At 59.3% G+C, this 25,782-nt stretch overlaps 1 long non-coding RNA gene across 1 annotated transcript; it reads right to left on the reverse strand.

Moving 5' to 3' along the window:
• Positions 1 to 7,851: 7,851 nt before the first annotated feature.
• Positions 7,852 to 24,616, reverse strand: LOC132221665 (uncharacterized). The gene is made up of 3 exons (XR_009450051.1): positions 24,577 to 24,616; positions 18,376 to 18,438; positions 7,852 to 8,452 (listed from the first exon to the last, which is right to left on the reverse strand). It is a non-coding gene; the product is annotated as an uncharacterized LOC132221665 (long non-coding RNA).
• Between the last annotated feature and the right edge of the window lie 1,166 nt (positions 24,617 to 25,782).

The raw sequence follows: 25,782 nt of genomic DNA on the forward strand, positions 1-25,782 counted from the left end.
TCTCTGCCTGCCTGGAGCGGGGGCAGGGTGTCCAGCGGCAGGACTGTGGTCAGGAGAGCAGCCTGCGTCCTGCATCCCCAGTCCCCGGCCCCAGGGCCTCGGGAGGAGGTGGACGTGCAAGGCCATTACCTGCCCACCAGCAGGCGCCCCTCATCTCTCCCTCTGATGATAACAATCTGTTGGCCGCCAGGAAGGTTGCTGGGAACTGGGAACAGCAAGAATTAGTCACCAGGACGATAAATAGCGAGACCTCACGGTGCCCAGGGCTGTGTCCTGCCCCAGTGCATGCTGGGTCCCTGATGCCCGCCTGTTGCTTCCCAGGTGCCCAAGGGAGATGCTGGTGCCTGGGGGCTCTGGGTTCAAATGCAGCAAGAGCCTGTGGGGGTGGGGACCGCCCAGCCCAGCACTTGGGTTTCCCGCTCAAGCACGCCATGGCCTGGGGCCCGGCCAGCTTCTTTGGGCCCCGGTTTTCTCATCTGGAAAGTGGGTATAAGGATTCCATATGTCATCACAACAAGGCCGCCATTGATGCCAGCTGTAAGGCACTAAGACCGTGGGCCTGAAAGAGGAGTTGGGTTAGTGGTCGCTTTCCCCAGGAAAGCTGGGAACAGCATTGTCGCCAGAGGGACTAGCATCTGCTAAGGTGGACAGCAGCTGGGAGTGTGGGAGAGGCTGCTGGCTGCTCTCCGAGCAGGTGGCCAGGGTGGCAGAGAGGGTCCCCACAGGGCCCAGCTCCCCCCAGGCCCTTCTCCCACTCTCTGCCGGGTGCACCGAGCCCTCCCTGGTCGCTGTAACGGTGAAATGCAATCAAACGCAGTCGGCTCTTACCCGCACCCAGTCCTTCCTCCCTTCTACTCAAGTTCAAAGAAACGGCCCCCAAACCACAGAGCCAGGAAAAACCTGCTCGCAATAACGCCGATTGGAGAGGCCTGGCGCCTCCCGCTCCACGCGGACCCATGAGCACGCACAGCCATCTGCTGACTCTGTATCCGGCGCTCCCAGGGGCTCCAGGGGCCCACGCAGCCTCGCCAGGGCCCACGGGGGAGCCTGCCTCCCCACAGCTGTGGAGGGAGCAGCGATTTCACGTTCACACCCTGAACTACAGCCCCCTCATTGCACCCAGAGGCAGGGCCCGCGGAGATGGGGAGCTGGTTCCTGTCAGTAAAACTGTCCTTTCTTTTGTGTCTCTCGCTGGTGATAACAGATCAGAAAAGAGAGAACGCCGAAAACGCCCACGGAAACACATGCCGGGGGCTGAGTTGTGACGGGTGAGCGGGGAAGTGGCAATACACGCGCGCGCGCACACACACACACACATACACATACACGCGCACACACACACACACATACACACGCACACGCGCGCGTGCGCACACACATATACGCACGTGCGCACACACATACATGCGCATACACACACACATACACACACGCAGATGCGTGTTCTCTGCCGACGGGCGGTCACGGGACCCACACCAGCCTCGCGGGGCGAAGTGAAGCATTGACGGGGCCTGTGCCTCCTGGAGCCTCCGGAGGACTGGGGGCTCCGGGCCCTTCCTCGCCTGGGGAGGCCCAGGGCACCCCCTCTTCCTCATCCCGGGACTTCTTCCCAAACCACCCAACCTCGCACCCCCACTGTCACACCCACCTCCTGGTCTGCAGTCAAGTGTCTGTCTCTCTCTTCCCAGGACACTTGTGGCTTCATTTATTTATTCATTTATTTCTGATGTCAGAGAGGAAAGGAGAGGGAGAGAGAGAGAAACATCCATGATGAGAGAGAGCCATGGACCCGCTGCCTCCTGCACGCCCCCTACTGGGGATGGAGCCCGCAACCCGGGCCTGTGCCCTGACGCAATTGAACCCTGACCTCCTGGTTCATAGGTCGATGCCCAACCCCTGATCCACACATCTCCCAGCGGTTCTCAACCTGCAGGTCGCAACCCCTTTGGCAGTCGAACGACCCTTTCACAGGGGTCACCTAAGACCATTCTGCATGTCAGATATTTACATGACGATTCATCACAGTAGCAACATGACAGTTAGGAAGTAGCCACAAAAATAATGTTATGGTGGGGTCACAACATGAGGAACTGTATTTAAAGGGCCAGAAGGTTGAGAACCACTGCAAAGCGAATCACATTTGCAAAGTCCTGTCTGCCGTGCCCAGCTGACAACGGGCACATGGACCTTCGGGGACCATGATTCTGCACCAACACAAGCCCATTCGCTCCTTTCTCCTCCGCCGGACGGGCACCCGGCCCCGCGGCCTGTGGCCTGCTGTTCGCGGGGACCGGCCAGGGCCCCGGGCTTCCCTGGGGGCGGGTGGGGAGAGCTGGCCAGCTCTGGGAAAGCTCTGGAAACGGCCGCTCCTGGAGGCGATGCCAAGGCCGGAGTCCCCAAGACAGAGGCAGACGGCTGGTGCAAGAGGTGACGACGTGACCCCGAAGCTGGGATCGGGGACAAAGGTGGCCTGGGAGCCTGGGACCGCATGCAGTGGGACAAAGGGGTGTCCTCAGCTTTAGGTCATTGCCACGCGCATAGAATGGGACCCTGCCAGGACCTGCTTGAAACCGAATCCTTTCCTTTATCTTTTCTTTTTTTTTAAATATATTTTATTGATTTTTTACAGAGAGGAAGGGAGAGAGATAGAGAGTTAGAAACATCGATGAGAGAGAAACATCGATCAGCTGCCTCCTGCACATCTCCTACTGGGGATATGCCCGCAACCCAGGTACATGCCCTTGACCGGACTCGAACCTGGGACCTTTCAGTCCGCAGGCCGACGCTCTATCCACTGAGCCAAACCGGTTTCGGCTTCCTTTACCTTTTCCATTTCCATTTCCATTTCCATTTCCATTTCCATTTCCATAGCTTCCTGGGAAGCGAGCTGTTTATCTTCCCATGGCCTCCCCGCCCTCCCAAGGCTATGGACTACATTTCCCAGGCTCCCTTGCACTGTGCTTCCTGCTGGGTCCAGCCAATGGGAGGCACAGCTGGAACGCTGGGGGCGGGAGGAGAGAGAGGCGGGGCGTTTCACCTGATTGGCACAGCGGCTGCCTTCAGCTGAAGGTCACTCCTGTCCGCGCCCCCAGCGCTCCAGGTCCCTCCCCGCCGCTCCCAGCCACGGGCGGTACCAGCTCCCTGCTCGTGCCCTGGCCCTGCACCCCTTCTTCTCGGTCCCCCCACAAACACCTGCCTTACCTCTGTCCACTGCCCCTTCTTTCAACCCTCCCTTTACCCCACCTGAGGGCTGGGACTGGGAGGAGGGAGGATGTCTGTAGAGGAGTCGGCCCGGGGGGTGGGGCCCCCAGGGCATGCCAGGTGTGGTTCCTGGAACCGGAGTTAGAAGCTGGCCCGCACCAGGAACAGGTGCCGACCAGATGTGGGGGAGGGGATGCGGGGGGGGGAGGGGGGAAAACCAGCCTAGGATGGACGTCGCCGGTGACCAGCGGTAGTTCTCTTAGGAGTCTATGTTCACGGCTCTGCCTGCAGGATACGCAGCTGACTTGTGCTTTGCTGGAATTTCCTTGAAGATGAGTGTTTCCGTTTGCATTCCCCAGGGCACCAACTCCGAGGAGGAGGTTGACGTGCAGGGTGCCTGTGAAGGCGTGCTTCCAGCCCTAGCCAGTGTGGCTCAGTGGGTAGAGCGTCGGCCTGTGGACTGAAGGGTCCTGGGTTCCCATTCCAGTCAAGGGCTTGCATGCCCGGGTTGCAGGCTCGATCCCCAGTGTGGGGCTTGCAAGGAGGCAGCCGATGCATGATTCTCTCTCATCACTGGTGTTTCTCTCTCTCCCTCTCCCTTCCTCTCTCTCTAAAAACCAATAAGCTCTTTTTCTTCCCCCACCAGTTTCAACCTCTAATACGGTAAAAACCAAATAATAGGACCCACATGAACGCAAGCTCTTTGGGGTCCTGGATCATTGGTGAGCCTCACGGGGCCCAGAGAGCTGCTCCCTTAAACCATGGCCTGACTCTCTCTGCTCCTTAAATTAAAACATATGCGGCACTTCGTGGGCGCCTGGCATCTGCCCCGACGTTCTGCGTAGACACTGTTAACAGATGTGCACGTAGGTATCCGTTTAATAGCACACAGGCCCCCGAGGGGAGTTCCAGTGTACCCCCTCCTGTCCTGCCCACGGGACACTCAGGGGCTGGAGGGGAGGTCCCTGTGGGAGGTGAGGGGCTGGCATAGGCTGAGGGCATAGGACCCCCAGGCAGCGGGAGCCTGACCACTAGGGGGCATTGCCTCTGGGGAAACCCATATGGAGACCAGCCAACCTGGTCCAGAGGAGGCCAAAGACGGAGTCAGGCCCCCTGGGGTCCTCCAAGTTGCGCCCCACTGGCTGGATCACCCAGAATCTAAAGCAGCAATGGGGCTCCACCCGGGTTACCCCAAACCCTGGCCTGTCCAGGTTACCTGCCCCAAAGAAGACCTGGCCACCTCTCGCCCAGCCACGCTGGCCTTCCTGCTGCTCCTCAAACACACCAACCAGCCTCCGGCCTCCAGGCCCTGGCACCCGCCCTCCTTCCAGCAGGGACCCCCTCCTCTGCTTTGGGGTCCTTCTTCCCGCTCAGGCTCACGCCTAAGGGGTCGGCCCTTCCCTGGCCCCTCCCACCCCAGCCCTCTCCGCCCCCTTTCCCTGCTACATAATCCCTTGAGACTTCATATTACACATGTGCTGGCTTAGGGGTTCACGTCTGCCCCCGTCCCTGCCCCCCCCCCTTAGCCATGGAAGGACCCTGGCCCAGCCAGGCGCCAACACTACCGCATGGGTGAGTGAACGACCGACCCTGGGGACAGAGGGGCCGCCAGGGGCTGCGGGGAGCCACCCGCACCCCAGCCCCCGCTGAGGGTGGCCGCCCTTCAGATGTTTCCATTCCTCACAAGAAGCTGAACATCCAGCTTTTCTTACGTAGAACCTCCTGGGTTGTATTTTTTATGCACTAGCAGCGCCTTCACATCACCAACATGGAAAAACGCGGCTCTGGGAGCCAACCCGTGGGCAGACACACTCCGCCGAGCTTGGCAACGTGGGCGCGCCTTCCCGGGGAGGGGAAGTGACATTTGCGCGGACGCACGGCCCTCACTGGGGAGCCTTAGGCACGGACCCCGCGGGGGGGAGGGGAGTGGGGAGCCCGGCCAAGCGAGGGGGGCGGGCCTGGGGGTGCGCTCCCCGCTCGGAAGCGCCCCGCCCACCCTCCGGGCCCCAGCTGGCCGCCAGCCACGCACTGGAGCGCAGGCGGGTGTTTGGAGAAAGGCGCGCACAATACGCGCAAATCAGGCTGCTCGCCCGTCTGGCCGCGCGCTGCGCGCTGCACCAGATGGTCCCTCCCGCCTCGCCAGCTGCGGCCGCTTTGTGCGGGCCCCGGGCACAGGCTCCTGCCTCCCTCCCCGCGCGGCCTGGAGGACTGCTCTTGGCCCGAGGACAGGAAGGCAGATTCAGCTGGGAACCTTCTGGATTTACAACTCCCGGCGCCCCATCCCCGGTGACCCCCAGCCCCAGCGCGCTGGCGCTGATGGCTAATGGCTTTCAGACAGATGGCGTGGCCCCGGGTCTAACGCCCCAGGCTGGGGGCGGGGGCGCCGGGAGAGGAGGCTGCGTCCTTGACCGCCGGCTTGCATTCTTGAAGAAAAGACTCAGGGTTGGGGGGGGGGGGGGGGGAGTCGGGGCCGTGGGCAGTGACCCCGGTGAGGGCGCTAAGGGGCTGTGTAAGGCCTTTGGGAAGCGAACAGGGGAGGGGAGGAGGCTTTGAGAGGCGGTAGCCAACCCTGGAGCCTGAGGGGCTGAAAAGCTGGAGAGAGAATGCCGCCTCCTCCAGGCAGCCCTCGGCCCTGTCGCTGCTGGGACACTGGGCAGCGCCCCTGCACCAGCAGCCCCTGCTATGTGGGCCCCCTCCCGCCCGGAAAGCCACAGGATGGACTGCAGAGGCTGTGGCCTCCTTTGATGGCTGTGGATGAAAAGGCCACACAGGAACCCTGACAAGCTCGGGGAGGCCTGCATGGCGGCCTGACACACTCAGAGGCCAAAAGACACCCACAGATGATGGTCAAAAATGAACACTTTCTCCCTGAATGCGAGTCCCGGCGGGCAGTGGAGGCCCCAGCCAGCATCTCCCCTGAGAGAGGCCAATCTTGACAGTCACGGAGCCTGTCTGTTGTCTTTTTGCCTACGATGACGTCAGAGTCATCTTCCCTCCAGACCCTCAGGGCACCATCTCCCACCAGAGCAGCGACCAAGAGCCCCTGGTGTTGTCCTGCTCATTGCTGGCCGGGGCCTGTCCTGTACCCCGCCACCCCCCTGTGAAAGACGTGTGTGTGTGTGTGTGTGTGTGTGTGTGTGTGTGTCTAGTCGTCTCATTTTTTACCCAATCCCACAGATTTCCCCCACTTTGCTTTCTGCCGCCTCCCTAATCTATCACCAATCGATTTCATAACCCCCTCCGCACCCTCCTTGGATTCTGGTCTATAAAATACGTGGTAAAAGCCAGCCAGCGGGGCTCAGTGGTTGAGCGACGACCTAGGAACCAGGAGGTCACGGTTCAGTTCCCAGTCAGGGCACATGCCCAGGTTGCGGGTTCTACCCCTAGTGGGGGGGGGGGGGGGAGGGCGGGGCCGCGCAGGAGGTAGCCCATCCATGATTCTCTCTCATCATTGATGTTTCTCTCTCCCTCTCCCTTCCTCTCTGAAAGCAATAAAAATATATTTTTTTAAAATAAAAATATATGGCAAAACTGCCATTCAACGGAGTGTTTTCTCAGTCCATGGAGATGTTGCTCCCCGGCACCTGTCGTCACTTCCCCGGCTGCCCGGGTCCAAATTGGGCCTCTCACCGGAAAGCACTGTGCCCTTGACCAGGTCACATGACCGCTCCCAGCCTCAGGCATAGACAATGGGGATTAAATGAGATACTATGTTCCAAGTGCCTGGAACAGTGCCTGGCACACAGTGCGTGAGCAATGCCTGCTGTCCTGATGGGGACTTACCGGCTCCTGGGCATTTTCCTGCCCGGCTGTAGCTCAGGGGGAGGGAGGGGCTTGCCTGGGGCAGGGCTCACCTGGTTTGCAGGTGCACCTGGTGCTACCCGGGGTCTGGACCAGAGGGAAGGCCCCATCGCCCCAGGCTGACTGAGGGATGTTTTGACCTCCAGGCCCTGTGGTTCTCCTTCCTACACCCATGCGGTCCCCCCTTTCTCCCCTCCCCACCCCCCAAGGCGGACTCACCTGACCCTCCCCCCTCCCGGCCCCTCTAACCACCCAAGTATACTAGGAAGCTGCACTTCTGATTTAAGACCTTGATAAAGGCGCGAAGAGCCTCCTCTAATACCAGCTTATATATTTTTAATCTGCCGTTAACGTGATTTAAAACGGAGACCTGATGGATGGGGCGACGGAAATTAAAAGTCTCCATCACCCGGCGCCTGGCTGTGGCGCCCCTGGTGACAAGGCCACGGGGACCTCTTCCCGCTGACTCCCTGGGAAACGGCGGCCTCCCGCCCACTCTCTCCCGGGCTGGACTGGCGGGTAATTACGTGAGACGCGGCGGGTGGCGGGGTCTGCAGAGGAGAGGGGATAGCTGCTTGGCCGTGTAATTAATGAGCCTGCGCGGTGGCAGGACCCGGGAGCTGGGGGGGAGGAGGGGGGGAGGCAGCCTGTGCAGACAGGATGGAGATGTGCAGATCATCCCTCCCGCCCCACCCCCCACACACCCGCCTCCTTTTAAAACCAGGGAATGAACCGGCTCCTGCCCTCCCCTCTCCACCAGGCACTTTCCTGGGACTCATTTTGTGAGTTCCCTGGCGGGTGAGGGAGCTCCCATCCATCCTCTCCGCCTCCCGCCCCTGCCCTCCACCCACCGCCTGTCCACAGAGTCTGACGTCAATGAAGGTGATGGAAAGCCGGGGATCCAGCCAGGAAGGGAGAGGGAGAGAGAGAGAAACATCGATGATGAGAGAGAGTCATGGATCGGCTGCCTCCTGCAGGCCCCCCACTGGGGATGGAGCCGGCAACCCGCGCCTGTGCCCTGACGGGAGTCGAACCCTGACCTCCTGGGTCCTGAGGGCACTTCCTGCCGGCAGAGGAGCGTGGCGAGTCCCAAGAGGAGGAAAGTGAACGGCTGCACATGGTCGTGGAGAAGCTGACGGGAGCGGGAGCCGCGCCCAGGTCTGGGCGACCAGCCCCTCCCGTGGGAGGCCCCCTCTTTAGGCAGCCTGGGTCTCGGCGGGCAGGGGCTGGTGGGCAGCGAGGCCCGCGGGCCTGGGGATCTGCCCTGCAGCTGGGCCCACCCCCTGCGGGCTGGCCGCCCTCTGAACAAGAGCCCAGTGTGTTTCCTGGGCCGGGATCTGGCCGGGGCTTCGCTCCTGGGGAGCCCGGTGCAGACAGGGGCCCTTTGAAGGCGGATGAATTGGGCTCAATGTCTCCATCCAGCTGAGGGCGGGCGGGGCGGGCGAGCCGCCTGCAGAGGGAGAGACGGAGAGAGAATGTGAGAGAGACACATCCACTGGCTGCCTTCAGCACACCGCCGACCAGCTGGGACTGGGGACCGGGCCTGCAACCGAGGTTCATGCCCATCGACGCTGTAACCACTGGGCCACACCGGCCAGGGCACCAAATCTGCTTTGTGTCCTGCAGCGCCGAGACCCCAGCTTCCCCCTGCTCTGCAGACCGGGCACTGAGCCGCCCGAGCCAGGGCAGAGGCCCCCGCAGCCCCCGCCGCCCCCAGAGCCCCCCCCCGCCCCCCGGTGCTGGCGGAGGGTGGCGGGGTGGCCTCCTTGCTGCCGAGATGCCCGGCTGCTCTTGGCTCCCGCCAGGCCCTCCCGCCCGAGGGTTTGGGGAGATGATACATCATGATGACAGGGAGTCGTGCGCGCAGCCTGGGCTGTGTCCAAGCACTTCCAGTCACTGCTGGTTCCGTCGTCCAGGCAACCCCCCCCCGCCCCCCGCACCTGGCCGGGCGGGCGCAGTCACCTCCACAGAGGCCCAGAGGGTAAGTGTCGTCCACACACACGGGTCCACACACCCACTTGTGCACACTCTCAAAGCACACCAGCTCATACACATGCATTTACACACACTCACGTATAGACATGCATACACACACGATCATTCTTTGGCACACGTGACCACTGAATGCATGTGTGAGCACATGTGTGCCCACACCCGTGCACACACAAACGCGTGCGCGCCAGGCACACCTGCCCCTCATATAGGCATGTTCACTGCGGGCGCGCGCACATGCCACACACATGAAGACCGCCTGTGTAGATGCCCCCGGGACAGCACGCGCAGGCACAGGAAGACACGTATGTATCCTGGTACAGTCACTTGTACCAGGAACTCAATCACAAACAGGAAAACACGTAACTCAAATAGGGAAAAGTCAAAATCCAGGGAAACTCAACATGCCATTTTCTACCCGGCCGGCGTGGCTCCGTGGTTGAGCGGTGGCCTATGAACGCGGTCCTCCTCCTGGGGCAAAACCCGGCGTGTGCCCTGCCTGTGGACGGAACCCATGACCTCTGGGAGCATAGGCTGACACTCAACCACGGAGCCACGCCGGCTGGGCCAGTTACTTTTCTAGGAACCAGGATGCAACCCTGAGCAAAGCCAGTATTAGACCCTCACCGTGTGCCCAGCGGCACCAGGCGGATCCCCACAGCGACCTGACAAACGGTGGTGGTGCGCCTACTGTGCGCCAGGAGCTGTCCTCGGTGCCGGGAATACAGCCGTGAACAGACTAAACATTTTCTGAGCACCCACTATGTGGCAGACACTGGGGTAGGGTGGTGGCCAAGAAGGAGGTGGTCCCTGCCGTTGTGGCCTCGGGGACAGAGGGCACAGGTGAGCAGCCATGAATGCCCAACAGAAGCAAACTGAAGGGTGAGGGGCAGGGCAGTGGCGTCCACAGCCATCTGCTCCTTGTGGATGGGGCAGTCAGGCAGGGCTTCTCGGAGGAGGCGATATGGAGCAGAGACCTGGACGGAGCAAGGAGCCAGCCCTCATGCTCCTTGGGGAAGAAGGTTCTGGCACAGTGAGCAGACAGGGGGGTTTGGGGCCCCTGGGCCAGAGCAGTGAGCCCCCCGGGGTGGCAGGCTGGTGAGGAGTCTGGGGAACAGTGAGGTCTAGGAAAAGATCCCAGAGGTTTTGAGGGGTGGGGTGCAGTGGGCACGTGAAATGAGGACCCCCCCTTCCAGGAGGTGCTTGGGCCCACCCTTGTCCCAGGGAGTCTGGGAAGTGAGCACGAGGGTGAACCCATTCCGCAGACAGGAAGGTGGAGGCCCATGGGAAAACCGCAGTCTGGGCCGGAGGAGGCCCCTGATCCATCGGAGAGAAACCAAAGCAGCCCCTCGGCTCCCCCCGGGGCCCCAGGGTGGCCCGGCTCCAGGCCGATCCCTTCAGCCCCGGGCTCTGGGCTCCGGGCACGTCCCTGTCCCTGGCCGACCCTCTGCTGGCGCCTGAGGCTGTCGGCCTGGTCCCCTGCGGGCTTAGTCACCCTGTGCGGTGACATTTATTCCTGCCGCACGCAGAGCGTGGGGAGAATTAATTATTTAGGCCGAGGAAGCACTTTGAACGTGGAAAGTGCTGAGGGTGGCCGTGACATTGCAGAGAATATCGCTCCCTCCTCAGCGCCTGCAGCTCTGGCAACGAGCTGGTGCCGGAAACTGGAAGGAAAAGCCAGTCCTCTGAGCTCGGGACTGCATTCTGTGAAAGCAGGAGGGTGGGAGTGAGGACGGGGAGGGGGGAGGGGGGAGACACAGAGAGGGGGGAGGGGGGGAGGGGGGGTGGTAAGAAGAGTAAAAGAAGGGAAGGCCCCGGAGGGTGGCTCAGGGGTTGAGCATCGACCTATGAACCAGGAGGCCGCTGTTCCATTCCCGGTCAGGACCCAGGTGGGGCAGCCTATGATTCTCGCTCATCATGGATGTTTCTCTCTCTCTCCCTCTCCCTTCCTCTCTGACATCAATAACAATATACATATTAAAACAAAAGGAGAAGCGGAGGAGGGAAGCAAGTTTCACCCTCGAATGTTTCAGCCACGCCACGCGGCGAGGGAGGGAGGGTGGGATGAGTCACAGGCAGAGTTTTGGTTTATAAAACACTTTCTCTTCCTCATTTCCCCACGTCCTTACCACGGGGCGGGGTGGGGGGTCCCGGGAGCAGGGCTGGGCTTGGCTTTTGGGGATGAAGAGGCCAAGGCTGGGAGAGGAGCGAAACCCGCTGGAGGGGCTGGGGTGGCCCAGGGGCTGGGCTGATCGCGGGGGGGGGGGGGGGGGGGGGAGTTCTCACTTCCGGGGGGGGGGTACAGGCCCCAGCCCCCCAGGCACCGGACCTCTGGGCCCAGGCTCACAGAGGTCAGAGGTCAGCCCTTGACCTTGGGCCTCTCCCCGCAGGCCCCTGAGGACCTGTGCATTCCGGTCTTGCTGGGTCTGGAAGGAGGCAGGGAGGGGAGACCTCGCTGGGGTGGGGAGGGAGGCGGTGGGGGGACACAGACAGGTGTCGGGGAGTTTGAAGTGGGAAACTGGGTCTCTGAATGGTCGGCCTCAAAACAAGGAAAGTTCTACTGGGACGGTCTCCACCAATCACCTGAAAGATGGGGAATGTGTAGCCAGCGATGGCCATGCCTTTGAACAAAGCACTGTAGATGTTTCTCTTGAAATTATCGTGTTTTCTGTGATGACAAAGTCCGCGTTTTTAACCGGTACCCGCACTTTTAACCGGTTACAGCTAATCCGCATACCGTTTAAAAGTGCGGGTACCGGTTAAACATGCGGGTGACCTCCCAAGCGGCGCCTCCCTTCCCTGCCCCGCCCTCTCCCTCCCGCTCGCTCCAAAACTCAGCGGAACCAGTGTCCTCGGGTGAGGGTAAACAACAACAAAAAGAAATGAATTATTTTTTTAAAAAAGCAGGCAGCTCGCCCGGCTCCTTCCCCGCGCACCTGCGTGTGCCGGCTCCGCGCCGGGGGCGGGCCTCGGGCGGAAGGAATCACGACCCGGCGCGGAGGAGGCTGTGGGCGGGCAGGTGGGGGCCGCCCCCGCATCGCATCCCGGATGTCCTCCCGCTCTGCACCCTCTGCACCCGCGGAGGCTGGGCTGTGATTTACACCTCCGCGGGGAGAGGCTGAGAGAGAGAGAGAGAGAGAGAGAGAGCTGCCCCCTCGCCCCTTGCAGCCGCTGGCCATGCGGGGCATCAGGGATCAAGGGCTCTGCCCCGCGGGGCGCCCCCGGGTCACACCCCGCAACCCTCGGTGCCTGTGGATTTGCATCCTGCAAACTGCCCGGGAGAGGGTTTCCCGGCGCGCACCCCCCCCCCGCCCCACCCCCCTCCGCCCGGGCCTCCAGCCGGGACGCAGGCGCAGACCATCGCCCCGCTTCCTCCCTGGATTTAAATCGCTTTTCTTGAATGACTGCGTTTGCCGCGATCAATGAGGCTGAGCGACTGCTGTTTGGGGCCTTTCAGCGAATATGCGGGGAGCCCCGTCCCGGGGGCGACCCGTTCAGCGACCCCCCACCCTCCCGCGGGAGGGCCGGGCCTGGGGCAGGTGACAGGTGACGGAGGGAGGACAGGCAGGTGCAGCAGGGAACACGGAGGAGCATCCCTCGTCTCCCCTCCAAAGACAAGGAAGCCACATGTACCTGCCGGCCCTGCCCGGTTGCCCAGTGGTTAGAGCCTCGCCCACGCACCCAGGGGTTGCGGGTGTGATTCCCTGTCCAAGGGCACGAACCCGGGTTGCAGGTTCTCTCCCCGCCCCCACCCATCGGGCCTGTGGGGGAGGCAATCAGTCGATGTGCCTCCCTCACATCCATGTTTCTCTCTCTCTCTCCCCCGCCCCTTCCCTTCCTCCCTACACTCTCCCTGAAAAGCAATGGGAATAAAACATCCTCCGGTGAGGATTAACAATACAAAACCCCCCAAAACCCGCACACCTGCCCACACCCTGCCCTCCGGGCTTCCTAAGGGGACAGCTGGCCAGCGAGCTCGCCCTGCCCACCTCCTCGTCCTCACAGGAGAATTTATTTTATTTTATTTATTTTTTTTTTTTAATTAAATCTTTATTGTTCATATTATTACATTTGTTCCTTTTTTCCCCCCCCATAACTCCCCTCCTCCCAGTTCCCGCCCTACCCTCCGCCCTCACTCCCCACCCACTGTCCTCATCCATAGGTGCACGATTTTTGTCCAGTCTCTTCCCACATCTCCCACACCCCTTTCCCCCCCAAGAATAGTCAGTCCATTCCCTTTCTATGTCCCTGATTCTATTATAATCAACAGTTTATTCTGTTCATCAGATTATTTATTCACTTGATTCTTAGATTCACTTGTTGATAGATGCATATTTGTTGTTCATAATTTGTATCTTTACCTTTTTCTTCCTCTTCCTCTTCTTAAAGGATACCTTTCAGCATTTCATATAATCCTGGTTTGGTGGTGATGAACTCCTTTAGCTTTTCCTTATCTGTGAAGCTCTTTATCTGACCTTCAATTCTGAATGATAGCTTTGCTGGATAAAGTAATCTTGGTTGTAGGTTCTTGGTATTCATCACTTTGAATATTTCTTGCCACTCCCTTCTGGCCTGCAAAGTTTCTGTTGAGAAATCAGCTGACAGTCGTATGGGTATTCCCTTGTAGGTAACTGAGTTTCTTTCTCTTGCTGTTTTTAAGATTCTCTCTTTATCTTTTGCTCTTGGCATTTTAATTATGATGTGTCTTGGTGTGGTCCTCTTTGGATTCCTTTTGTTTGGGGTTCTCCGCGCTTCTTGGACCTGTAAGTCCATTTCTTTCACCAGGTGGGGGAAGTTTTCTGTCATTATTTCTTCAAATAGGTTTTCAATATCTTGCTCTCTCTCATCTTCTGGCACCCCTATAATTCTGATGTTGGTACGCTTGAAGCTGTCCCAGAGGCTCCTTACACTATCCTCGCATTTTTGGATTCTTTTTTCATTTTGCTTTTCCAGTTGGATGTTTTTTGCTTCCTCGCATTTCAAATCATTGACTTGATTCTTGCGCTCCTCTGGTCTGCTGTCGGGCGTCTGTATAATATTCGTTATTTCAGTCCGTGTGTGCTTAATTTCTAGTTGGTTCCCCAATATAAGATCGAGGGTCTTATTAGTTTTCGTGTAGATCTCATTAAGTTTATCAACAGCTTCTAAACAGTTCTTGAGAGACCTTAAAAGTGTGGTTCTGAACTCTATTTCTTCCATTGACAATTTTGTCCTGTTTCTTTGTCTCCGCATTTTGTTATGCTTCCTTGGTGCACCCCCTAGTGGTCTTTGTTCGCAGTCTTATAGATAAATCTTGATTGCTGTAGCTAATTCCAGGGAAGGTTTGACCTCCAGGCCAAGTGGCTATGAGATTCAGCTGTGTCAGCGGTGAGAGAACTTCTGTCCTCTAGGGAGGTGCTAATCTAGCCTTTGCCTGAGGCTATCCGGCAAATGCCTTTGCCTGAGGCTATCCGGCAAATGCCTCTGTGCAGGGCTTGGGCAGGGCGGGTGAACAGGATCAACAGTGTGGGCCGGAGAGAGCAGTTATGGCGGCTCTCAGTCCTGTCCCAAGGGGCTCTGCCTCTCTGAGTCCCAGCACCCGCTGCAAAGCTCGGAGAGAAAGCTGCACTCGCTCTGACCGAAGCCAGACAGTCCCGCTTCTTCCGCCTGAGTCTGGGTCCCTAAAGACTCGCCCGGATCTGGAGCTCAGAGTCTGCGACTCCCTCCCGATTGAAAACAACAACCGCGCCCTCCGCCGCCAGCCCGCTCCGCGAACTCCGCACCTCAGAATTTGACTTCAGCACTGCGCCTCCTCTGAGTGTCCGTGTGCGTTTCTCTTTCCTCCTAGTTGTAGGACTTCCACTCAGCCAGCGCCCCTGTGGTTCTGGGTGATGTCCCTTCCGTTTTTTGGTTTCACTTTTGAAGTAGTTGTTCAAAGCAGCAAACTCCGGCGTTAACCTATGCCGCCATCTTGGTTCCCCTTGATGACTCTTTCTCCTCACAGGAGAATTTAAATGGGGCTCCGAACCTCAGGGCCTGAGAGAAGCGAGTCTGTAGGTGTCAACTCTTCCCCAGCTGCTCTGAGATTTCGCATTCAGGCGCCAGATCCCGTAAAGATTCAGAGAGAGAGAGAGAGAGAGAGAGGTGCCTGGCTCCACTGTTTCAGCTGTGCAGCCCTGGGCACGGAACTCCTTCGAGCCTCAGTTGTCACATCTGTGCAATGGGCATTCCACAGTACACGCCTGGCTGACGCCCTGGCTTCCGACCCCTGCCTCCGAGCTGTGGGAACACATTCCCGCTGAGTTGAACCACCCCCTCGAGGCTTAAGGAGCTGTGGCAGCCAGGAGACACGCAGGCGGGGAGAGTCCGCCACGCGGGTGGGCTGCGGCGGTTCCTGTCGCTAGTCCTGGCTCAGGAGGGCAGGCGGCTCCGGGGACCCAGCGGGGCCCAGGGGCCAAGGGGACCCTCTGCAGCCACAGCACGCGGAGGCCCAGACAAGGGGTTGAAATTCACAACCTACAGAGATCAGACAGGTGCGGGGCGATAGGGACCGGTGGGGAGTGGGGCAAAGTGAAGGAGAGGGTGCTCTCCCTATGTCAAGGTCAATTCCAGCCTAATTTCATCATGTGGGGACATAGGGCCCTAAGGGACTGAACCTTCTCTCTCTCTCTCTCTCTCTCTCTCTCTCTCTCTTTGTAAAAATAAGTTTTTATTGATTTTTAGAGAGAGAGGAAGGGAGATAGAAACACCGATGAGAGAGGAACGTCATTGATCGGCTGCCTCCTGCACACACCCCCACTGGGCATGGGGTCCAGCTGGGGCTAGCACAGGGCGCTGTTACCGCGTGTATTCAAGTGGGGAAAGGGCGGCATGAGGGCGAGGTAGGCGGCGCCAGCGACCCAAGGAGGGGCTGGGAGTCAGAAGGGGGGCCCTTCCTGCGGGAGTGGCCCTGGGTGCCTGCGCCCTCCCAGGTCCCGGCCCCACCCACTCTTTCCCGAGGGAGGGGACCTGGGCGGGCGCTTCAGATTCCTCTGCGATGATGCGCTGCTGGGCGGGCGGGCACGTTCCCTGACACATGGCGTCAGCAGGCTGCGGCCTCAGCGGGAGGGAGTCAGAGGGAGCAGATGGAGGCCCACCTGCCCCATCTCTCCTCGCTGCTGGGTCTGGGTCCGGCTTTGACCTCCCCCCTCTCCCTCCTCTCACCGCAACCTGCTCCTGCAGATTTGTCAGCAGGAAATTCTTCAGGGTCAAGCTCAAGGTCAAACCAATTTGCATGTGAGCATCTAGCCAGGGCCAGCAAAGGCTCCATCGCAACTGGAGGGGGGGGCCCTCAGGAGGCAAAGTTGAGGGGCCCTCGGTGTCCCTAAATCCCTCACGGCGATGGCACAGAGGCCCCAAACCTCTTCTTTTAAAAATACATTTTTACTGATTTCAGAGAGGAAGGGAGAGGGGGAGAGAGAGCTAGAAACATCAATGATGAGAATCATGGACCGGCTGCCTCCTGCACGCCCCACACTGGGGATCGAGCCCGCAACCTGGGCCTGTGCCCCGACCGGAAATCGAACTCTGACCTCCTAGTACATAGGTCGACGCTCAACCACTGAGCCATGCTGGCCGGGCTCGAACCTCTTCCTGCAGACACTCCATGGAGAGTGTTAACGTCCAAGGCGGTGCACACAGTCAGTGCTCAGCAAATGCACACCCGGAGAAGGACCTGGAAAGGTTCAGAAGGAGCCGGCGTCCGGGCGCTCACTCTCCGCCCTCTCTCTCCAAAGCCTCCCGGGAAGGAAAAATATGAATACGTTCCCCCCTAATCAAATCCGGGCACCTTCGCTGGAAACCTTCCCATAATCTCATCAGCGCTGAGGATTACAATAGCAACAAATTAAACCGACAGGCAGGAACTCAGCTGCTCAAGGGGGAAATGGAGCTTGATTTAGAAACGGATGTTACAGTTTATTAACCGATCTAAATTAATTCGATTTTAAGCCGCCGTTAAATATACATCAGGATGTATTGCCCGAGAGTGTGGCTGGAGGGGGAGTGGGGGGAGAAAGGAAAGCACATGAGGCCCACAGGAGCTTGGTACCACCCCCTGAGCCCACCCCCCCCCACACACACACACACAACACGGCATGTTCATTCTGAGGTTTGGGGCTGGGGGTTCAAAATTGGGGAAATTGGGGAGGAGAGGACCAGCCGGGACTCCCAGCAGCAGGAACTGCAAACCCAATTCGAGCTGGCTTAAGCCACATGGGGATTCATCATCTCAGTATCTGAAGCAGCCTCACCAGCTTCAGGTTCAGCTGGATCCAGGCGCTCGCGGTCAGAGGACTCGGCCTTCCTCCGTTTCCTAGTCTGCTTTCCTCTGCGTGGAATTCACGCTCCAGCAGGGTCTTCCGGTCTGGAGGCCGGTTTTCCTTCTACCGGCTTAGCCGCCCGGCAGAGTAACTGCCGCCCCAAACCCAGGGAAGCTCTCACCGGCCGGCCCCGGTCACGCCCCACGCGGATGGCCAGGCCGGGGCCCTCTGCCCATCCGAGAGCGGGGAGGAGGGGAGGGCGGTCAGATCCACGTGAAGCACGGGGACCGAGCGCAGGAGAGGAGAGGCCCCCCCAAAACACAGAGGTGCTGGGGCCAGTTGGGAAGAGAGAGAAGGGGACGATGGCCCCAGGAGCTCAGAGGCGAGGAGCAAGTTCTCCCGGGAGCGCCGGGGGACAGCCCCGCGGACACGGCCCCTCCGACCCACAGGACCGACACGCTGTGCGTTTCTAACCCCAGACCCATAAGAGGACCCACACGCATTGTTTTAGGCCCCTACGTGGTGGCAGTTGTCACAGCAGCAACCAAAACCCCTAACCCTAACCCTAACCCTAACCCTAGGCCGGCCTGGCTGGGCGGTTGGGCCTCTATCTACCCATTTCACCAGGAGGTCGCCGGCTGGTCCCCAGTAGGGCACATGCCCGGGTTGCGGGCTGGATCCCCGGTGTGGGGTGTGCCCCGGGAAGATGGAGAGGGAAACGAAGGGAAACGAAGAGAAACGAGTTCCGCTTAGTTGTCCCCCCAAGGCCTCCTTGTTGGAAAGGGGCAGCTTCCCGTGTGACAGCTCAGGCTGGGCCGCAGCCTCCCCTCAGAATTACACAGCTGAAGGCGAGGGGGAGGGAGGAGTGGGGACGGGAAAGAGGGGGGACAGGAGGGAGGGGGCTGGAGAAGGAGGAGGAGGACCTAGGGAAGGGCAGGATTCTCCCAGGCCCGGGCGCGGTGAGGTGCACAGCCCTGTTGGGGAGCAAGCCTGCAACCGAGGTATGTGCCCCTGACCAGAATCGAACCCGTGACCTGCAGTCTGCGGGACGGCGCTCTACCCACTGAGCCACCCCAGCCAGGGCCGCAGCAGCTGTTCTTACCCCGTGGCCGGTGCCGTCCTCGGGGCTGTGTCTGCAGTTAATCCCTTGGTCCCCGTGACACTCCTGTAAGGGAAAAGATGTCAGCTCCATCCCCATTTTCCAGGCGAGGAAACTGAGGCACAGAGAGGTGAGGCAGCATGGCCGAGGCCCCACAGCTCAGAGGTGGGGGGGGTGGGCGGGAGTCCAGCCCAGGACCCTGAGCCCTCAGCCCCTGCTCCGCACCGCCTCTCCGGCCTTTCCGAGGGCCGGGCGCTGGGCCTTATCCGCTTGCTTTCCCTGTCAGCCATTCTCTATCTGACCCAGAGCCACTGTCTGACCACCAGGCTCCCCACCGCGGCCTCTGGGCCAGCTCAGGCCAGGCCGGAGCCACAGCCAGGTTGGCCCGACAGGCCAAGGCGGACCCCGCCCTCCAGGCCCATCACCACTGTCTGCTGAGATAATGCTGACCCACCAGACCAGAGGCAGCAGGCGGCTTGCTGCTCTCGCATCTGCCGCTGGCTCAGCGTTCTTGCTGAACTTAAAGGGGGGGAAATCCCTGAAAAATGACAGAATCAGAGCGGCAGCTTGCTTAGAACGAAAAAAAGAAAAAAACTGATCATGTCAGGACTCTTTCTTGCAGGCCGGTGCAAATCCAAACGGCTTAAGCAGAAAAGGCAGATGGATTGTCTCGAGCAACTACAATTTCAGGAACAGGGTCAGCTTCAGGCATGGCTGGATCCAGGGGCCTAGGTGACATCCTTAGGCCTGAGTCTCTCCTGCTCTGGCTTTTCCTCTCCGACCTGTTGGCGTCATTCACAGATGCCACCTGGTGGCAAGATGCTGCCCGGAACTTTCCGCTACATCCCAGGTCGGGGTCCAGTGGGAGGAGAGGCCCCTTTGGGCCCTGCCGCTAAGTCTCCAGGATCAGCCCTCATTGGCCGCCAGGAACCATCCACAGAGGCCAGAAAAACGCAACACACTGATTGGCCGAGACCCGGCTCATCGGCTGGTGGTCCCTGGAATTGGTGGTGCATTTTTAAAAAATATATTTTTACTGATTTCAGAGAGGAAGGGAGAGGGAGAGAGAAACATCCATGATGAGAGAGCATCATGGACCGGCTGCCTCCTGCACTCCTTACACTGGGGATGGAGCCCGTAAACCAGGCCTGTGCCCTGACCAGGAATCGAACCGTGATCTCCTGGTTCATAGGTCGGCGCTCAACCACTGAGCAACCGGCCAGGGTTACCATAATTTTTTAAAAAATTTTTAAAAAGGACGCCAAAACCGGTTTGGCTCAGTGGCTAGAGCGTCGGCCTGCGGACTGGGAAGTCCCAGGTTCGATTCCGGTCAGGGGCATGTACCTTGGTTGCGGGCACATCCTCAGTGGGGAGTGTGCAGGAGGCAGCTGATCGATGTTTCTCTCTCTCATCGATGTTTCTAGCTCTCTATCTCTCTCCCTTCCTGTCTGTAAAAAATCAATAAAATATATTTTTTTTTAAAAAAAATTTTCAAGAGGAAAAAGAGCCTGACCTATGAACCAGGAGGTCACGGTTCGATTCCCCATCAAGGGCACAGGCCGGGTTGTGGGTTCGATCCCCAGTGTGGGGCGTGCAGGAGGCGGCCGGTCCATGATTCTCTCTCATCATAGATGTCTCTTTCTCCCCGTCTCCCTTCCTCTCTGAAATCAATAAAAATACATTTTTTAAAAAATAAAAGGAAAAAGAGCCAGACGCACACACCCTCCCCCACCCCGTGGCCCATGGCTGACCCCGCCCCCGCGGGGTTCTGGGGAGCCCAGCCCGGAGGGAGGCGCGGGGCACGGGGGCAGGAAGGCGGCCCCTCCCGGCCAATGGCAGAGGAATCCTCATTGTATGGGGAGAACGAGGCGCAGCTGACTTCCTGCCAGGGAACCTGAACTTCAGATGCCCCCAGGCCACGGGCGCACTGATGCAAGCGTTTCCGCCCCAGGCAGGGCGGTGTCCCCGTGCCCGGGCAGGCGGCAGGGGAAGGGTCTTGGCAGAGGCGAGCGGGTAGAGGCCGTGATGACAGGATCCCAGCAGACGCCCCAGTTCCCCTTCCCCAGGGGAACTGAGTCACCCCGGCCCCCTGCCTGCCCGCCTCCCAGCAGCTGCACCCCCCGCGACCCCGGGGCCGGGAATGCCCGGCTCTGAGGACAGATGCCCACGGTCAGCCAGGCAACAACCCCTTCGGCGGAGGCACAGGACCCAGCGCACAGCAGCCTGGTTCTAAGATGATGCTGAGAGCCGTGAGCCCCTGGACCACTCCCCGCCTCACCCAGCTGGCGGCTCAGAGGGTGCGGGGCTCGGGCCACGGATGGGATTTAAAATCCCCGCGGATACCCTGACTGGTCTGGCTCAGTGGATAGAGCGTCGGCCTGCGGACTCAAGGGTCCCAGGTTCGATTCCGGTCAAGGGCATGTACCTTGGTGGCGGGCACATCCCCAGTGGGGGGTGTGCAGGAGGCAGCTGATCGATGTTTCTCTCTCATCGATGTTTCTAGCTCTCTGTCCCCCTTCCTCTCTGAAATCAATAAAAACATATTTAAAAAATAAAGGCCATCATTGATTGTTTAAAATATATATTATTGACTGTTTACAGAGAGGAAGGGAGAGGTTGCCCTCTTTTCCTGTCTGGCTTCTTTTTTTAATGTTTCTGTTGATGTGAGAGAGAGAAACGTCGATCCGGTGCCTCTCGAACGCAGCCCCGCCTGGGACGGAGGTTGAAACCTGGGCTGCGCCCTGACAGGGATGGAACCAGCGACCCCTCCTACGCTCGGCCACCTGAGCCCGGCAGCCCGGCCGCCCCGTGTGCGCGTCCACAGCTCACGCCTTGCTCTTGCTGAGCCGTGTCCCAGGGCGGACACACCGCCACCCGTGCGCCCGTCCCCCGGTCCAGGGGCCGCTGGTTGCCTCCCAGTCTTGGGCTGTGACCACCAGAGCGACTATGAAGCTCACGTGCAATCATGGACGCGCCTTCGTTCCTCTCGGGTAAACACGCACACACACGTGCACATATGCGCGCACATATGCATGCACATGTACACACGCTCACGCGCACACACACATACTGTCAGAAAGGAAATGGAGGGAGTGGTTGCCAGCAAGGTGACCCCCAGGGCTGCTGGCTCCCAGGTTACTGTTTATTTATTTTATTTTATTTTTAATCCTCACCCAAGGATATTTTCCCATTGATTTTTAGAGAGAGTGGAAGGGAGAGGGAGAGACAGAGAGAAATATCGATGTGAGAGAGACACATCGATTGGTTGCCTCCCACATGCACCCTGACCAGGGCCAGGAGCCTTCAACTGAGGTCCGGGCCCTTGACCGGAACCGAACCCAGCACCCTTCAGCCCGCGGGCCAACGCTCTATCCACTGAGCCATACCAGCCGGGGCTCACAGATCGCTGTGTAACTGAACTGGCCGCCACCTCAGGAATGTGTAGGATGTGGGCCTGGGAGAATTCGCCCGAGGGGACATGGCAAACACCTAGGGGCGGCCTGTCCAGGACCCCAAGATTTAATCCTCAACCGGCCCTCGAGGCCACCACAGGGCCCAGTGCGGGGGCGGGGGGGCGGGGACTGGAGGGGCCACAGCTGGGATCAAGGCGTCAGTCCCAGGAGCCCCACCTCTGCTCCCTGAGTGGGAGTCCGGGCCCTCTGTCTCAGCAGGGGAGCTGGGGGCTGGGCCCGGTGGCTGCTCCTGGCAGAGGCCCCAGCTCAGCCGTGCTGGCGCGTAACCAGCTCAGCCAGTTCCCTGTCTCTCTCCTTGCACAGCTTGGCTTTTTCACTCCCCGCGGGAAACATCTCAGCAATTTCAGAGGCAGCCGCGGAGAAAGGTCTCCTGGAACAGGAATGAGGTCGCCGCCCCCGCGGAGGGGGCAGAGCAGGCAGGGTGTGACGGGGACAAGAACATTGCGTGAGCTCAGCCGGCGTGGCTCAGCGGTTGAGCCTCTACCTGTGAACCAGGAGGTCGACCTGTGAACCAGGAGGTCAGGGTTCGATTCCCGGTCAGGGCACAGGCCCGGGTTGTGGGCTCGATCCCCAGTGGGGGGCGTGCAGGAGGCAGCCGGTCCATGATTCTCTGTCACCATTGATGTTTCTCTCTCTCTCTCCTTCTCTCTTCTGCTCTGAAATCAATAAAAATATATTTTTAAAAAACGCAATTAAATAAAAGAGCATCGCAGGAGACAGATGCCTGGGCCTGAGTGCAGAGGGCCTGCGGGCCGCGTGGCCACTCCTCTCCCCCGGGACCCGTGCTCCCGGGCATATTGGTCCCCAATGCTGCGTGACAAGCCCCCCGGCTTCGCAGCCCCCACAGCACACCGGCGCTGTCGCCCAGGCTGGGGGGCAGACTGAAAGCCGGTGTCAGCCGGCGCCACGGGGCTGAGGCTCCCGCCCCTCCTGCAAGCGCCCTCGGCCGCACTGAGCGCCCACATCCCGGCCGCTCCCAGCTCTCAGGGGCCCGGCTCCCCCCGGGCCTGACTTCCTCAAGTCCAGAGGGCGTCGCTCCCGTCCGACTCAGAACTTGTACGAAAGGTAACCGTGGGGACGGCCGTGCCTTCCCACCTGTGGACACATCATCTCACCAGGGGCGCCTGTCCCACCCTCTTCACACTCCCAGGGTGTGGCTTACGCACCCAGGAGGGACGATCTTGGGGTCTTTTTTTTTTTTTTTTAATATATTTTCATTGGTTTCAGAGAAGAAGGGAAAGAGAAATAGAGAAACATCAATGATGAGAGAGAAGCATGGATCGGCTGCCTCCTGCACGCCCCCCACTGGGGACTGAGCCGGCAACCCGGGCCTGTGCCCTGAGCGGGAATCGAACCCTGACCTCCTGGTTCATAGGTCGACGCTCAAACTCTGAGCCACATGGGCCGGGCTCTGAGCCCCTCTTCTGGATTGGGGGGAGGGGAGGCCCTGGCCAAGATGGAGGGGGCCTCAAACACATCTGCAAGTCAGTGACCGAGGTCACGCTGCCCAAATCGGCCTGAAGGGGTGACGTTATAAACATTTAGCTCAACACCTGGCCTGGGCGCCCATCCACCGGGGGAAGCCGTCCCAGACACGCGGGACGGGGTGCGGGCGTCCAGCCACGCAAGCAGGCCCCGGGCACCTGCTACTGTAGGGATGAATGTGGACACCAACATACTAGACTTTCTAGGGTATTTCCTGGGTTTGAGGGAACGAGGGTTCTGTGCCCCCCCACACCCCCCCCCAAAAAAAGAAAGAAACAAGAAGGGGAGGAGGCAGAGGGAGGGGGAGCGAGGGGGGAAGGGAGGGAGGAGAGAAGGAAAAAGTGGGGCGTCAGTCCCCTTAACTATTGTCTCCCAGGGGTCAGCAATGACAGGCAGGAGCCAAACCAGCCGGGGCCTGCTGTGCAGCCTATGAAGTGAGAATGGTCTTCTACGTTTTTTCCATCTTTGCTGTTGGGAGTATTACAACGTCCCCCTCCTTCCCCCCATTGCCTCCCTCCACCCGGTCCCGTTCCCGCCCACCTCGGGCCCTTTTCACATCTTTTGAAAAGTTGCAGAAAACAAGCAAGAAACAGAGAACGTGCAGGCGGCCTTGGGCTCCGGGCCTGAAGCATTTGGCCTTCACAGAAGCAGCCAGCCCCCTCCCAGCCCCGCCGGCCTGAGCCCACCACCACGTCCCCGCCCGGGCCAGCTGTGAGGGCAGGCCAGGCAGCCTAGAAATTTCCATTCCCACCCAGGAGGCCGCGCCATCCGTCAGAAGCCTTCCCAAGCCACAGCCCAGATGGTGGAGCAATTTCTGCCCCAGCGAGGCGAGGCGAGGTCGGCGCTGTGGGAAAACGGACGGACGTCACACACGGAGGAGAAAGGAGAGGTGGGACAGCCTGCCCCGTTGTCCGTTTCTCAACCGCTTTTTAGAAAACAAGGGAATGTGTTTTCCCTGTCCCGCGTGGCACCCGGGACTTCTGTGTGAGGAAATGAGGGGAAAGAAAGGGCCTGCTTAGGAGTCAGGGCTCTTGGTTCCAAGTGATGAAATCCCGATGCAAACTGGGAGCAAAGAAGGCATCAGCCGGTGTACTGAGAAGTTCAGGAGCTGAGCCAGCTTCAGGTACAGCTGGCTCCAGGCGCTCAGAATGGCACCCGCAGGACGCATTCTGTTCCTCTCCTTCGGGGTTGGTTTCATTCTCAGGGAGGCAACTTGGGGCCAGGGGCCCACATCCCATCCACTTACCAACCCCACCGGGAGCACTCCTCTGGCTGCAGGTTCCAGAATGGCATCTCATTGAACCCTGCCTGGATCACGTGACTCCCCCTGAGGTGGTCAGGAGATGGGTGATCTGATTGGCCAGGTTGGGTCATGTGCTCCTCCAGGAGTGGGACAGGAGGAGTCAGCCCAGCTGAGCTGCAGGTGCTGAGAGGAGAGGACGATTCCCCCAGCAAGATCAGGCGGCTGTTACCAGGAGGAGGGAGAGGCGTGGAGCCATCAAAAGCAACTACTGAGCCCTGGCTGGTGTGGCTCAGTGTTTGAGCATTGAACCAAGAGGTCACCGGTTCAAATCCCGGTCAGGGCACATGCCTGGGTTGCGAGCTCCAGCCCCAGTAAGGAGCGTGCAGAAGGCAGCCAATCAATGATTCTCTCTCATTGTTGATATCTCATTTCTCTCTCTCCCTTCCTCTCTGAAATCCATAATAAAAATATACTTAGTGCCCTAACCAGTTTGGCTCAGTGGATAGAGCGTCGGCCTGCGGACTGAGAGGTTCCAGGTTCGATTCCGGTCAAGGGCATGTACCTTGGTTGCGGGCACATCCCCACTGGGGGGTGTGCAGGAGGCAGCTGATCGATGTTTCTCTCTCATCGATGTTTCTGGCTCTCTATCCCTCTCCCTTCCTCTCTGTAAAAAATCAATAAAATATATTTAAAATATATATATATATATATACTTAAAAAACAGTTAAAGTCACCTATTACTTGTGAGATGCAAAATATATGTATACAGTCCTTGCATTTAGCGCATAGTAGGTGCTCCACAAATACTTGGTAAACACATGTGCAAACATGTGGATAAACTGGTTCTCACACATACCTGGTAAATGAATGAGAGCATCTCTAGTGCCTGCGCATAGTAGGCGCACCACAAAGAGCTGGGAAAAGAGCCTATCCGTGCCCGCGCATAGTAGGTGCTTAATACAGAGTGAACAGACGAATGAGTCTCCGTGGAAGCCGAGCTGCCTGGCTGCTCAAACATTCCCAGCTCACTGAGCAGATAGAGGAGACAGAGAGGTGGGGGAGGGAGGAACGAACGAATGAACAGGAACCTTTTCTCGCACCTGGAGTGCTTCTAGGAGAATCCTCGGTTCCAGGCAGTGAGAGCATCAAGGCTCCTTGGAGAGCAAACGGGGTTTGGGAAAGGGATGCTGGGGCTTTGTGAGCCAGGAG

This window comes from Myotis daubentonii, chromosome 19 (genome assembly GCF_963259705.1).
Source record: "Myotis daubentonii chromosome 19, mMyoDau2.1, whole genome shotgun sequence".
NCBI classification, from domain to species: domain Eukaryota; kingdom Metazoa; phylum Chordata; class Mammalia; order Chiroptera; family Vespertilionidae; genus Myotis; species Myotis daubentonii.